General features: G+C 43.1%; 1 protein-coding gene across 2 annotated transcripts in view; it reads right to left on the bottom strand.

Moving 5' to 3' along the window:
• The window catches only part of LSAMP (limbic system associated membrane protein), a 977,049-nt gene that overhangs the window by 644,387 nt on the left and 319,126 nt on the right, over positions 1-13,536 (bottom strand). The window lies entirely within an intron of this gene.

The raw sequence follows: 13,536 nt of genomic DNA, 5'->3' as shown, positions 1-13,536 counted from the left end.
TTAGAGACTCAGCCTAAATGCCTGACCGATGGTTTCTGGGGCCACTTGATGAAGGATCCTACCCTCACACATCCATTCAGTGCTCAGAATCCCAATGCATGAGCGGGACTTTGCAACTCCATCTCCAGCATGAATTTGCTCAGAGGAAGAATGGCTGGGCAAGATGGAAGCAGCAAGGGTGAACTTAAAACACAGCTATGCTTTAAAACATGATGGGCTGGAGCCAATGGTGCTGAGCACCATCCTATTCTTCCAGGGACAATTCAGGATCCAAGATGGGGACAAATTAAAGGGATAATTCAGCAATAAAGGGTGGGGCATAAAAGCAGAGAATTGAGTTTCTGAAAAAATAACTTGTGTTTATACTACTAGGTTCACCAATGTAGCACCTAAAAATAGTCATCTATTACAAAGCCTCCAATTTCAGTGGTTTATATCAGGTTTAGCAAGAGTTCAGAGCCATATCCATATATGCTTGATTTGGCTGAAATCTAAACAGTCCCACCTGAAAACGGGTAACCTTAGCAAGACACTCCCTCTTAAAAACATTTTTCTAAAGCTTGCATCATCAATATTATCATTTTGTCAGGAATCACAGGAAGAGAAAGTATAAAAAATCCCAAAACAACCCACCCATTATGGGCACAATGCTATCGACTAGTCATTGCAAATCATGGTTTAATAAAGAGCTCTCTTTCATCAAGTCACAAAAAAATAGACAAAAGAAGTCAGGTTCAGTGAACCTTCGGAGAGGAGCATGGCTGATAGTTGATGCTCTGTAGTGAAGGTGGCTCTCCTTGGCACTGAAGTAGGCAATCCACTTTAAAATACACAACATATCTTCCGATGATCCACATCCTGGATATCAACCTGGATGCTGATTTTTTTGTTGTTGTTGTTATTGTTTAAAAAACCTCAGGGTGGAACTTTTATTACTGCTGAAGTATGGGGAACAAAATGTTGTTTTGGTTTTTTTTTTTCCTTTTCTGTTAGTACCCCAGAGTCTCCTAGTAAGAGCTTCCTGTTGCACTTCCCTACATGTGGTCAGGTACAGACTGTCTGAAACACGAGTGGTGTAGATGGGCAAAGCTGCCAGGGAGTAGAAAAAGAATAAAACATAACTCCCTACTCTATGGACAGGAAAACAAGGCATGAAAAGATCACACTGGAAATTTGGGGCAGAACTCACAAAAACAGACAGCAAATTCAGGGCCTGTGCTAGGATAGATGTCTATGGCACTGAATGCACAGGGTGCTGAGCCGGGAAAGAACACAAGGAAGGTGAGAATTTTGTGAAAGCAGCTCTTCTGAAAAGGCATAACTGTACTGATGCACAGAAATGCATGACATAGGGCAAGCTATGACCAACAGCAGAGCAGGCATCAAACTTGAGGGGACCAAGAGGTGACTAAATTAGGAAGCAGCTGATTTGGAGAAAAAAATCAATTGTCCCCTCCCATTGTGATGGAGAACCTGTGGGATCCATATCCGCAGGAAGCTGTCAGCTCAGATACTGGGACTGGGCAATTTTATGAGAAATAACAACACTGAATGTTATGCTGGACAGATGTGAAGGGGAATTCAGGGCATCAGGGCCTGGAAAGGGAAGCAAAGAATTGCTTTTCCTGTTCTTGTGTGGTGTTGTTACAGTTGAGCATATGCACACATTCTCCTTTGACACACACAGGGTGGGCTGCACCATGCATTGCTGTGAGGGATAGCTGGGCCAGAGAGATCTGATCTGAAAGGGGAAATCCTACTCTTTCCTCATCAAAACAATAAATGAGAAGGGAGGAAAAAGAAGGGGAAGAGCATAAGATAAAGAAAGAGCAAAGAGAAGGGAAAGGAGAGAGGAGAGGAAGGAAATTTTCACAAGGCAGAAGAGAAAGCTAGGAAAATCAAAGGGGAAAGACCTATCAAATCCTAAAGGATTTGATTTAAAAAAGTGTTTTTCTTCACTCAGCAGCAGCACTGCAAAGTGCATGCCTGTTTCCAAATGCTGAAAACAAACATCAGGTCATGCAGCAAATGCCTTTGCCTGTCAGGGGGGCACTGCCTGCCCCCTTGCCCACCCCAAACACAAGAGATGTCAGCTCTCCACCACCACTTGCCCTGTAGCAGGCAAGGCAGGGACTAGTGCTTAGTGCCACCACAGTGGCCTCTCGTCTGCCACCTCCTGCACCTCGGGGGTTCCAGCCCATCCATTACAGAGGCTCACTCTGCCCCCTGAGGTCCCTTGGCTGGCTGAAAGGGACTGTGGCATGAGGGGAAGACAGCGAGGAAAACAAAATAAGAGGAAGCTGGTGTTTTCATACAGGATTTGTGGAGTGGATCCAAATCACTGCACACAGGCAGCAAGCAAAGTAAGGAAAGGAAAAGAGCAAGAGATTAAAGCAACCCAGATAAACACAAGCGAGCTGCTGTTTGCATGGTTGAACGAAACAAAGAATTAAGACCAGCTTTCCCAGTCCTAGAAGGCTGCACAGGCTTACACACAGGGAGAAGGCAGCGGCTGAATCCACCACAGTTCTGTCCTATGTTGCTCACAGCAAAGCTTGATTCCCCACTTTGCAGAAAGTCTGTTTTCAAAATATGGAAATGGGACCCACTTGACTCAAAGAGATGCAGAAACTCTCTTAACAGCACAGGAGAAGGGCTGGAAGGGAAGAGTGTCCTCCAGCAGAACGCAGAGGCAGAATTCAGCTCTGCACTATGAAAGTTGAATTGCCTCATTTAGACCTTGGAAAGCCTGGTGACTGGGTAACCTGCATTTACTGAAAGCTGAAATTTAAGGTTCTAAATGTGTCTGTGAGGGAAAATGCTCCCAACACCAATGAAATCCTTTTGCTACACAGGAATATCATTACAGGACTTAGCTAAAAAGGAGAAGTACAACCTGCTGTATCACCACTTTTTTGAGATTGTCTTTTCTTACCATTTTGCCTCTGCAGAGGTCCAACAGTGCTTGCACAGTGGAAAGAAATGGAATCACACAACAGAGTGAGATGCTTCTAAGCATCTCCCACAGCCAACCCTTTCCTTAAAGTAATTTCTGTTTAGAGATAGCAGATCTCTTTACAGTTCTGAAGCTCTCTTCCCTAGCAGGCCTTTCATGCACATGAAAAGAAATATCTGATCAAATATATTCCTCTATCGTGGCTTTGGAAATATTAACAAGATTTAATTTATATATAATCATATCAGCAGAAGAGTTAATTGAAATATTGAATAACTACAATTTTAACAGGATTGGAACATAATGTTTCAGATGTACTAAGCAGATGATTTATCCACCATGCTATACAAATTTTAGTTAACAGTTGGGCGAAGACTTTAGAGCTATTATTTTTAGGAATAGAAGGGTATTCCCTAGGTTGTGCCAAGGCCTGTGTGCTGAACAGCATTGTGAAAGTTCAGCTTATTGTGCGTTTTCTTCTCCTATGAGAAGAAAAGGAGACAAATGTGCCTGACATTGTTAATTGGGATCTTGTGATAATGCAGCAGTATGTGCACAGACAAATGAAATTTCAGTGCAAATTCACTGACCTTATCCAAGATATATCCAGGGAAGAAAATGGCTAAATGAATTGAATTCACTGACATGAAGCATGTATTACATTCCCAGGTGTCATATTAATTGTGCACGTTACCAGCAGGACAGCTGTAAGATAGGTACAATATGCCCAAAACCACTGTTGAGGTTAACTACACAGCAAAGAGATTAGCCATGAAACAGCCCTGAACTACAAGACACCATCTCCACCTTCAGACTTTGCAGAAACTTGTCTAGAGACCTGAATTCTGAATAAAGGTTTTCCTCCCTGCAGCCATGGGCCAAAGTCTCAAATGTCAATAAAAATCAAGGAAATTGGGGGGGAAAGTTGACTCTGACTACAATTACCCAGATGTGGACAGTCTCCAGTCAATCAAATCAGCGACTTTGCAGAGATGCACTTATGTTAAATCACTAGGCTGGCAGAGGCTGGTGTTTATCACCAGATTGCAAGTGGAAAACGAACTGATGAATCTCAGATGAGATCCCAGGGAGTAGGATTCATGTTATAAAATCAGCCACTCGGTAAGGCAGCATGCACTACCAAACTCGCGCTTCCTGCAGTTTTCTCTAGACACTGCTGTTAACTAATTCCCTTGGGACCTTGCATTAGTCACATAGATGCGTGGCATCTCTCTCCCCTTCTGTGAAATGGGAAGAGTAACACTGCCTTTCCACCAGGGACATATGCAGATAATCATCTCAACAGTTGTGATTAGACACAGTGATGATAGGGGCCAAAGTACTGGGGAGACTGAGGAAGACTGAACTACTGTCTGCAAAGGGAGAAAATTGATCTACTAAAAGTAAGAGATGTGCCCAGCCCTGTGTCCAGGGGCAGATTTCAAGCACTTGAAAAAGCAAGTATGAAATATTCTGCTGAGAAAAACATACTTGCAGAATTCATGTCCAGTGCTTACCATGTCTTCCATTTAAGTTTAGATACAGACATTTACTTTAAAATTACCACCAGCATGTGCAGGTACACAGAAATACAGAGTGAAACTGTCTGGTTACACTCATATCTTTATTTTCTATCTGCTCTCACAGTCAATTCTCTGGAATAATGGTGTCTCAGTAGAATAATGTGTGAAAATACCGCTAAAATAAAGAGTGATCTAAAATTCTGAATAAATTGAACCCAGCACCTTCCATCCTATATCTCTGGTATTAAGCAAAAAAGTTTCCGAAGGGCTGTTACTAAATTGGTACTTGCTATTAGAGGCATTCTACCTCAGATGTGGAAAAGATACACAAGTATCCCACTACAGGCATTACATATGTTTTTTGGTTTTTGGGTTTTTTTTTCTAGCTCAAAATATCTGGTTGCAAAGTCTAGAGAATCTTCTGTATTTTCCATGCTGATTTAAACCAGCCCTACAACATGTTCTTGAAGGATTTTCAAGAAGTGTTTGAAGGTGTAAAATCCCCCAAGTCTGTATAAAGTCCAGAAATGATAAGGCAGAGCTGTAGGATACCAGAATTTTTCCAAGTTATTGAAACTTCATCTTCTTTTCTTTGCCCTGAATAGACAGGCCAAAGCAAGCAAAAGACTATTCACATCTTTGAAGCTTTTCCTGGTACATTTCCAAAAATGCAGCATGCCAAGGTGATTGGTCAGGGAAATCTTTGCAATGCCAGCTCATGAAATGATGCTTTGCTTTCCCAGTACACCTCCTGTACCAGTGAAAATTCTGACCCCACATCCCCATGCCACATACACAGGCAAGCCTTCAAGATGATGCCCTCAAGAAAACAGTGCCCTCAAATGTGTGTCCCAGTAGAAAAGACTACCTGCATGTGAGGAAGCGAGGCAGCACCTCAGATGGAAGATAATTTGATTTTAAATGTCTAGATCCCATCTCTCTTCGCTGCAAACGCTGGGACAGGCAGCATGAGAGTACAGAGAGTGCAAAGAACTGGAGCTTTCTCCAGCTGGAAGCAGTGTGATAGTATAAGAAGAGTTGTATCAATAAATTCTATAAAATAAGTGAATAATAACTACCTAACTATTAATCTCAGTTCCACGATGTATTGCCTTACTATTTAAAATTCAGCTATTAAAAGATAGCTGAATTTAAACAGAAGTGAATGGTCAGTGCCTCCCTTGGGCTATTGTTAAAGGCTGCTTTCATTTTCAGCTGTAAAGATTATTCATAAATATACCATCAAAGCCCCTACTGGAAGATGAAAAATCTGTTATGGATCCAAATTTCCCCAGCTGATCCTGTGTGCTGTCACCAGCAGTAGGAATGGAGAGTGGATGAGTCCCAGGGCAAGAATCCCTCCAGATACTAGGGCTCTTTTGCTAAATAGATTCAGAGTAGCCCCAGCCTTGGAGATGACTGAGCTTGCTCTGCTTGTGCAGACAATGAGAAAAAAGCTACTGGCTTGGGGGTGGCCAGTCCCAGTGGCTTTTGCAGCTTAAGTAACAAAGCTGAGAACTAAAACCATTAATTTCACAACTGCAAGCAACACTAGAGCTTCTGCCAATGCTCCCAGCTTAGCCAGGTCTCTCTACCTCTGCTGTGCTGGCACTAATATATTCATCACTCCCAGTAATTCTTCATGCCACTGATGACAATTTCTAGGGAGCAAACTGAAAGTTTGCTCCCCGAGTCATGCAAAATGCAGCACATTTAGTAGAAAAGGAGCAACAAATCCTGAAATGAACAGTACAGGACATCTGTATTCAGGATGGATGTACATATTCAGATCACTGAAGCCATACTTTACTCTCTTGCCCTTAAACCCTGGAGGTTCATTAAGCCTAAGCCTGGCAGTATTTACATTTGGCGTGTCAACACTGCAAAGTCTTTGAGGGACAGAAGGGTAGGGATTTGGGGAGGCAAAATGGGAAGCCAACATTCCTGCTTCATCAGATGAGATCCCAGGAAGCAGTCGTGCCGCTAGTTTTCTTTTGTACCTCTCCTTCCACATGGCTGATCCCTCCTGCCAGGAAGGTCCTAGAAATCAGGTCTTGCAGCATCTGAAAACAACAGCTGCACCTTGTCATTAAAATGCCTTTAAAGCACTTTTGCTCCCCCCAGATTATGATATAGAACTTCTCCCTATCTCTTCACCCATAAATCATATATACAGGAGCTAGAGAAGCTGGCTCTGAGTGCTGAGCACAGATGCAGGCAGGGAAGAGGAGTTTTCAGACTCCACTCTCTGCAGGACAATAGCATCCAGTCTAACCAATATGCCATCTCACACTTCACCACAGCACAGTCCCACTGGTCATATCAGAGACCCACAGCACTGCAGCAGGGTCTGTGAATGAGTCCTGGATTTAAGGTACCAAACAGCAGCTTCCTCTAAATTCTCAAGATTTTCACTACTAAAGATATTAGCCCATCAAATGAATCCCCACAACCTCTGCCCTGTCCTCATCCCCCATCCCAAGGAGAGCAACCTCCCTGCTCCTGCTCTTCTGGCAAAGGAGAAAGCCCCTGGGACTGAAATGTCACAGATTCTGAGGACATGATTAATTATTTAAATTGACAAAATTACATTCCACTGGTGACATTCAGCTCTACGTCTACTCTGCCTCTGCTTCTCCCCTTCCCTCTCTGCCAGCCCCCAGCAGTTCTTCCCCCTGTGGACATGTGCCAGGCAAGGGATCTGTTCCTTTCACTCCACTCTCTGCTAAATGTTTTTTATTCTCAACCACCTGCCCCAGGCCCTCTCATCAATTATTAATCAAGTGATCCATGAATATGCAAATCAACCCACGCACTCATTTTATTAAATTAAATTTAAAAAAAAGGAGAGATGGCATGTACAGCAGCAGAATAGATGATGGGGTGGACTGCTCTGGGGAAGTGGGGATAGGTACTGTCTAACAGAGAAGGAAGGAGTAGGATGAGAGGGAATATGCACTATACACAACTAGCAGGAGGATTACTTCTAGAGCCATTCATGTTTAAAGTGATGTTCTGCAGGAAGGTGGGGGCTGGAAGATGAATACAGGCAGATATAGGAGGGCTTTATCCTGCAGCAAATGAAAAGGTGAAGAATATGTTTTCTTCCTAATAATCCAGGTCAACAGGGCCACTAAGGAGCAGGGAAGGCATGTATGAGACTGGGGTGGTTCAGCTGGCCATACACAAGGCATTTTAACCTGGTCCACAACATCCACCTCAGCAAAAATGCTGCTGGGTTGCATCCATGTGAACAGATAAGGGTAAGCCAAGGACACTGCCTCTAGATAGATCTTCTGAGTGGGAACCACTGCTGCCACCTCTCTGCATCACACAGGCAAGGAATGAGGCAGGGATTCCTTGAAAATTACATCTTCTCCCAGCTGATAACATGCTGACCCATTCTGTGCTAGGTACTGAAAATAACCCTCTCTCTTCCATCAAGTTTTCTATTTGTAAACCATCCTGTCTCACCTTCACTCTTCCCAACACTCTCTCCACACCTTTACACACCAACTGGTCTTTTTGGATTTCCTAAAATCTTTCTCTGTTCTCCAGGGTATGAGCTGTGACACTGGCCTGTCATTTCTATCAAATACAAGGTTGCCTGAGTGCTGATGCCAGATCTGCACAAGCAAAAAAACGAGAAGTCAAATCCACTTCCAGGACAGGGAAAGAGTGCTGCCACCCACATGCCAACAAGCCCTTCAGGACTTTAAGAAAAGAGAGAGAACCAGCTGGCCTGCTTTCCTGGTCCCTGGTGTTGTGGCGAGTACAGCTGGATAGCTTTAGGATGACTCTCATTCCTAGTTCCTAACACTTTTACACAAGCACCACCTTGGTTGGAGGTGAAACTGTCCCTGCCCCAGGAAGAGACCATTCCACCATAACTCCATTCCATCTAAACAGCTTGACTTTTTCCTGTTATCCTGACTTGTTCTTAGCATTCCTACTAGATGTTGATATGCTGGGAAGATGTTTTTTCCTGTTCAGTAAATCAAGAAAGTGCTGGTGGCAAAGACCATACCATTCTTTCAAGGCAGCCAGCTTTTAACTCCTGAGACCATCACATCAAACTTCTCTGCAGAGGCTGGGACACGTGTCAGATCATGGCCACATAAGCCAAATGGATGCTGGAGCTGGCAGCAGGCCCAATCGTGTCCCAGGCAGAGCTTCAAAGAGGTGCTTTGTCATTGGATTGGGAGTCTCCCGTGTAGCTTCTGCTCCCTGTAAGGTTGTGAGATTTAGGAGATGAGTTTTCTACCTCCTGACAGTGTCATGATTTTAAAAAGCAATTTGCAGAATCAGGAGAATCTGTTATCTCCTTGCAGCCATACACCCTTTATGGAATGGCTGAAGAGAGGCCAGAGGAAAGGTGAATGCATCAGCAGCTGGAAATTATGTGCTCACATGATTCCTTGGCCACTGCTTTACTTATGGGGATACCAAGGTGGATGGGAGGGGAGGAACAGCTTTCTCACCCACTGATCCAAGACTGTTGCTTCATATTGAGGAGCAGTTCTTGTTATAATCCTCCTTCTCCCTAAAACAACTAACAATCCTGCTGGCAAAAACTCACGGCTTAAGAAGTATAAGGCCTAGCCTTAGTGGTATGGATGCTAACTCTGAAACAGGCAGCATAGTGCCTGTGGAATAGCAGGCCACATAACTTTCTCAGTCTTGCCTGAGAAAGCGGCCTGGGAAATCATAAGGAGGAATTAAAACAATCCTCAGAGACAGAAAACAGCCTTGCAGGTGCTGTTTTTGTCTGTTCCTTATTTTCTTGCAAAAGAAGGTCAAGAGGTAGTGAACCCCACTGACCAATGATGGTGATGTGTTAGTTTACTAACCAATAAGAGTTTTCTTTTCTGTACCTTCACATGTTGGTCTATAAAAAAGACCTGAAGCAATAAACAGAGAGAAATTCTCCAGTTCGACTCCACAAGAGAGTCTGTGTCGTTCTTCTTGCCGTTCCCAATAGAGTGACATAGTGGCACTAATTTCTTTGTAGTACCTATACTACAACAATGTGAAAAGATGCTGCAACATCAGAGTTACAGTATCAGAACTGGTGCAAAATCTCCAGTATGTGGGGGTTTCAGTATTTCAGAGTAATGCCTGCACCCAAATGGAAATGCATGAGTATCAAGATGTCAGAAGTGAGTTCAAACACACCCCATACTCTTCACACGTGCAGCTGCATCTCCCCACAGGAGTGCCCATACTAGGATAGCTGGCCTGCCAAAATACCCAGAGGGCCAGATTCCCTGTGCTAGCAACACGTTCCAAATCCATGGGACTAAGCACCCATAAAAGCCTTGCAGGGATCAGCTTCTTCATTCCTTCAGGGCATCTCACACCCCATCTCTGTATGTAGTATGCTCCTCTGATCCATTCAGGGAGCAAGAAGGATCCTACTTTTTAACTTCTGAATGGGAGGGAAAAGGAGAAAAGAAAGAATTCCCTTAATGTCACCAGCTAAATGCTAATTTGGAATGTGATTTTTTTTGTTGTTTTCTAAATTGCTCTTAACTGTGTGCCAGCACACAGGTAAATTGTTCTTGGCTGAGAAAATGGCCTGTCTCTCTTCTCAGAGATTAACAGAGAAGACAGTGAATGGAGCAGCAAACAAGAAAACCATGCTCCTTTTACAAATCGTTCAATGGTTTCCTGACTTCTTTTCTATATATTTTTCAGCTGTAAATGAGTTTCTACTGCTCACTCTAGCTGAAGGCCGTGCTTGCCATTGTTACTCTCCATTTTCTTTTTAAACAAGGTGGAGGAAGGAAGGAGAAGTAATTTGCTGCCATGGTGACTCCAAGTGAAATGAAATTGCTGTACTTCCCTCCTGGCCCTCCAAGAGCTTCCCCCAGCCACCTTCCCCAAGAGCCCTACTCATCTGGCATAGGAATGCCCATGCTTCTCTGGCTCAAAGGGAGCCTGGCTCCTCAAATGGCAGGCCACCCTTTTTCCTATTGTTGCGAAGAATTAAGGATATCTCACTTAGCTCTCTGTGTAGAAAAAAAGCTGGAAGCAGCCTACAAGGAGGTCTAATGAACCCATCCAAAACTTTGTAGAAGTAGTGCCAGAGCAGTAGCCAGGAAGAATGAACCTGTGTGCCACTACACTTTTGTCCATCAGTAGTTAATAACACTGGCAGCAGAGGTCAGAGGATGGATACTTGTGCATTCTTCTCCTGCAAAGCCATGCCAAGAAAAAAAAAAACAGTAGCTAGTCACCAGGACTACAAGCATTGCTTCTTTCCCCAGACAGAAATATCACAACAAGTGATACCGGTGTCTATTTCTCCTATGGAGCAACAGCTTCCCTCAACCCATTACCTGTATCTCTCTCACTAAACAAGTACCTCCCACAAGTCTGCATTGTAGGTCTAGGTTGCAGCTTTGAGCGGTGGTAACAGTTCCCAACAGTTGTGGCATTCACTTATATAACAAGCTTATTGCATTTTTCCTAAGGTTTCCTCTATTGCTTCTCTATCCTATTAAAGAATTTCCCCATTTCCTACTTAAAAAATCTGACTCAACTCTTCTTTGCTATAAGAATTTCCATACTATGGTGCCAAAAGGAAAAAGGAAATCCTAAATGTAATGCTATAGAAACGGTCCTCCATGTATCAGTTAGATTCAAGGGCTTCCCTTTATCTGAACAATCACCATTAAGATCTTGTGCTTTTTGAAGCAGAAAACTCGTTTGCATTTTGAAGGTTATTGCTCATGCTGAAGGAGTGGGAACATGGTTTTTGCCTGGAATTAACACAACCTGTCATGTTCTCTTAAATATACAAAGACTTCACCTGCAGTGGAGGATAGTCTACTGATATAATTAATAATCATGTGACAGATGAAAATATCTATTTGCTTGATTCATGGATCTTGGGTGAATATGAGGAATGAGAGACTTATGCCTGCCTCCTTTGCACTGGAAGTTTAATTTACCGCCTGTGTAAAGAAGACATTTCTCCCACTACTCATTTCTCTCTCTCTCTCCAAGATTCTTGCCGCTCATCTCAGAGGAGATGCACACAGTCCCTTGCTGGAGACTGATTCAAGTCTTGAAAACACGTGTGCTTTTCCAGATACCCAACTTGAAAACAAACTGAAAGCTTTATCCATAGGAAGCACAGCCAGAACTACCCAGAGGAAACATTGCTTTCTCAACTTTCAAGTGTGGGGCTCTAAAAATGGGGGTATCAATAACAACCAGCACTAGAAACCCCAGCCTTTAGTTCTTTGATCGTTTCCCCCACCCCCCATGGGAATTATAGCTTATCCATATTCTTACAGCACAAGAGGATTGAATTTTAGATGAGTTAACAATATTTTCACTTGTATATTAGAACATCCAATAGCCCAAAACAATACACTTGTAACTGATGTGTGCTCTGTTGTAGAAATCCCAGCAAAATGCATGGTTGTGGGAAACCCTTACATGAAGATGTATCACTCTTGCACTGTAGCAACTCACATCTCTCTCATGAACAAGCTAAAAAAGGTGAAAATATTTAATTCAGTAAACCTAGTCCCAAATAACCAGTTTTCAAATTCAGCTAGATGGATAGGAATAGAGAAGTCATTAAGACCACCATCATTTAAGGCACTCGGGACAGATGGCGGAAGTTCCTGAATGAAGGGTCTCTGAACCACATGGGAATGGTCTGCTGGAATGGGATGTGAGGAGATCTTGAACAAGGAGCAGAGCTTCTGGCTTTCTGTGGTACCTATCCTTCACATCATACTGGCACATCAGGAACCTCAAGCTAGAAGGGAATATCTCTGTCCCTTTGGAATATAGACTTCAGAGGCAGAGCTTTCAAAGTAGCCCCAGAACACATCCAAGGTAACAGATTTATTCACATATCCCTTTTCCATCTCTAATTTCCAGATATGAAGAACCTGAATTGGACTTCTGTGTCCATGGAAAGGGTGTTACACATAAAGCTTTACAGTAAAAAGATTAGTTCTTTTTTTTAATTTTAATTTTCACTTCTTTCAATCCTGAAAGTAATTAAATTTCAATGGCAGCTAATTATAAGCAAAGAGAAATCAGAGGCTGCATGGCTGTCTGTTCGGTGCAAGCTTGGCAAAGTGTTTTTTAATTGGTAACCCTTTGCTGTGTATATTTCAATCCATTTTGCACTGTGTTTATCATTTCAGATTCATATTATATCCATGACCTTTCATCTAATGACAGAAGCTCACGCAGAGAAAGAATGATTATTTTAACAAACAGACATTAGAGCTATGAAAGAGAAAGCAAAAAACAGGCAAGAGGAGAAAGCAGGAATGACACAAAACAAGAATGAGGCACATCATAAAATGATAGATGTGCCTCTTTTTCTCTGATATGTGGCCTGTGCAGGAGCCCTCCAACCCACAGCTACAGCATTACTTGGCTGATTCCAGGTACTAAGGAATAGCAGCCACTGAAAGCCTTAGTATAACTTGCTATGCCCTTGGTGTCTTACTGGGAAGAGACAGAGATCCATCCTGAACAGAGCTTTTATGTGCAGCTAGTGCCATGTTTGGAGCTGTGGGCCAAACTTTCCATGATTCTGAAATTTACCTTGATTGCAAGTCAGTTTAGTACATCCTCCAAGGCACACTCAGGTAAGAGTTTAGCAATGTGAAGCTGAGAATCTAATTAAAGACAATGCACAACTTGAACTGCAGGGTGTAAGTTGGAGAGAAATGTGAAAACATATCCTAATTCCATGCATGTAATGGTGTCATCCCAAATACATGCAAGTTCACCTTCCTGTACTCCAAGTGGAAGATGTCGAAATGTCAACAAAATCCTATTCCTTACTTTTCGGGCAAAACATTAGCCCCAGGATGAACCCTCAGCCACCTCTGACACTGCCTGCGTTTTCTTACTCACAACTGTGTGTAGCTGCCAAAACACCAGAGTCTGTGTCCTCAAGTGGCAGCAAGATGTCTCTGAGTCCCTGGGCCCCTGTGGTGGTGGAGGAACATCTCTATACAGACAGCAGCAGCGGCAGCTCTGTCGGGCTGGGGTGGTTGGTGGGTTGCACGTGAT

Source organism: Cyanistes caeruleus, chromosome 3 (assembly GCF_971803275.1).
Source record: "Cyanistes caeruleus chromosome 3, bCyaCae1.hap1.1, whole genome shotgun sequence".
Lineage (NCBI taxonomy): Eukaryota > Metazoa > Chordata > Aves > Passeriformes > Paridae > Cyanistes > Cyanistes caeruleus.
Note: the sequence above shows the minus strand (reverse complement) of the source record. Positions and strands in the feature narration are given on the sequence as shown.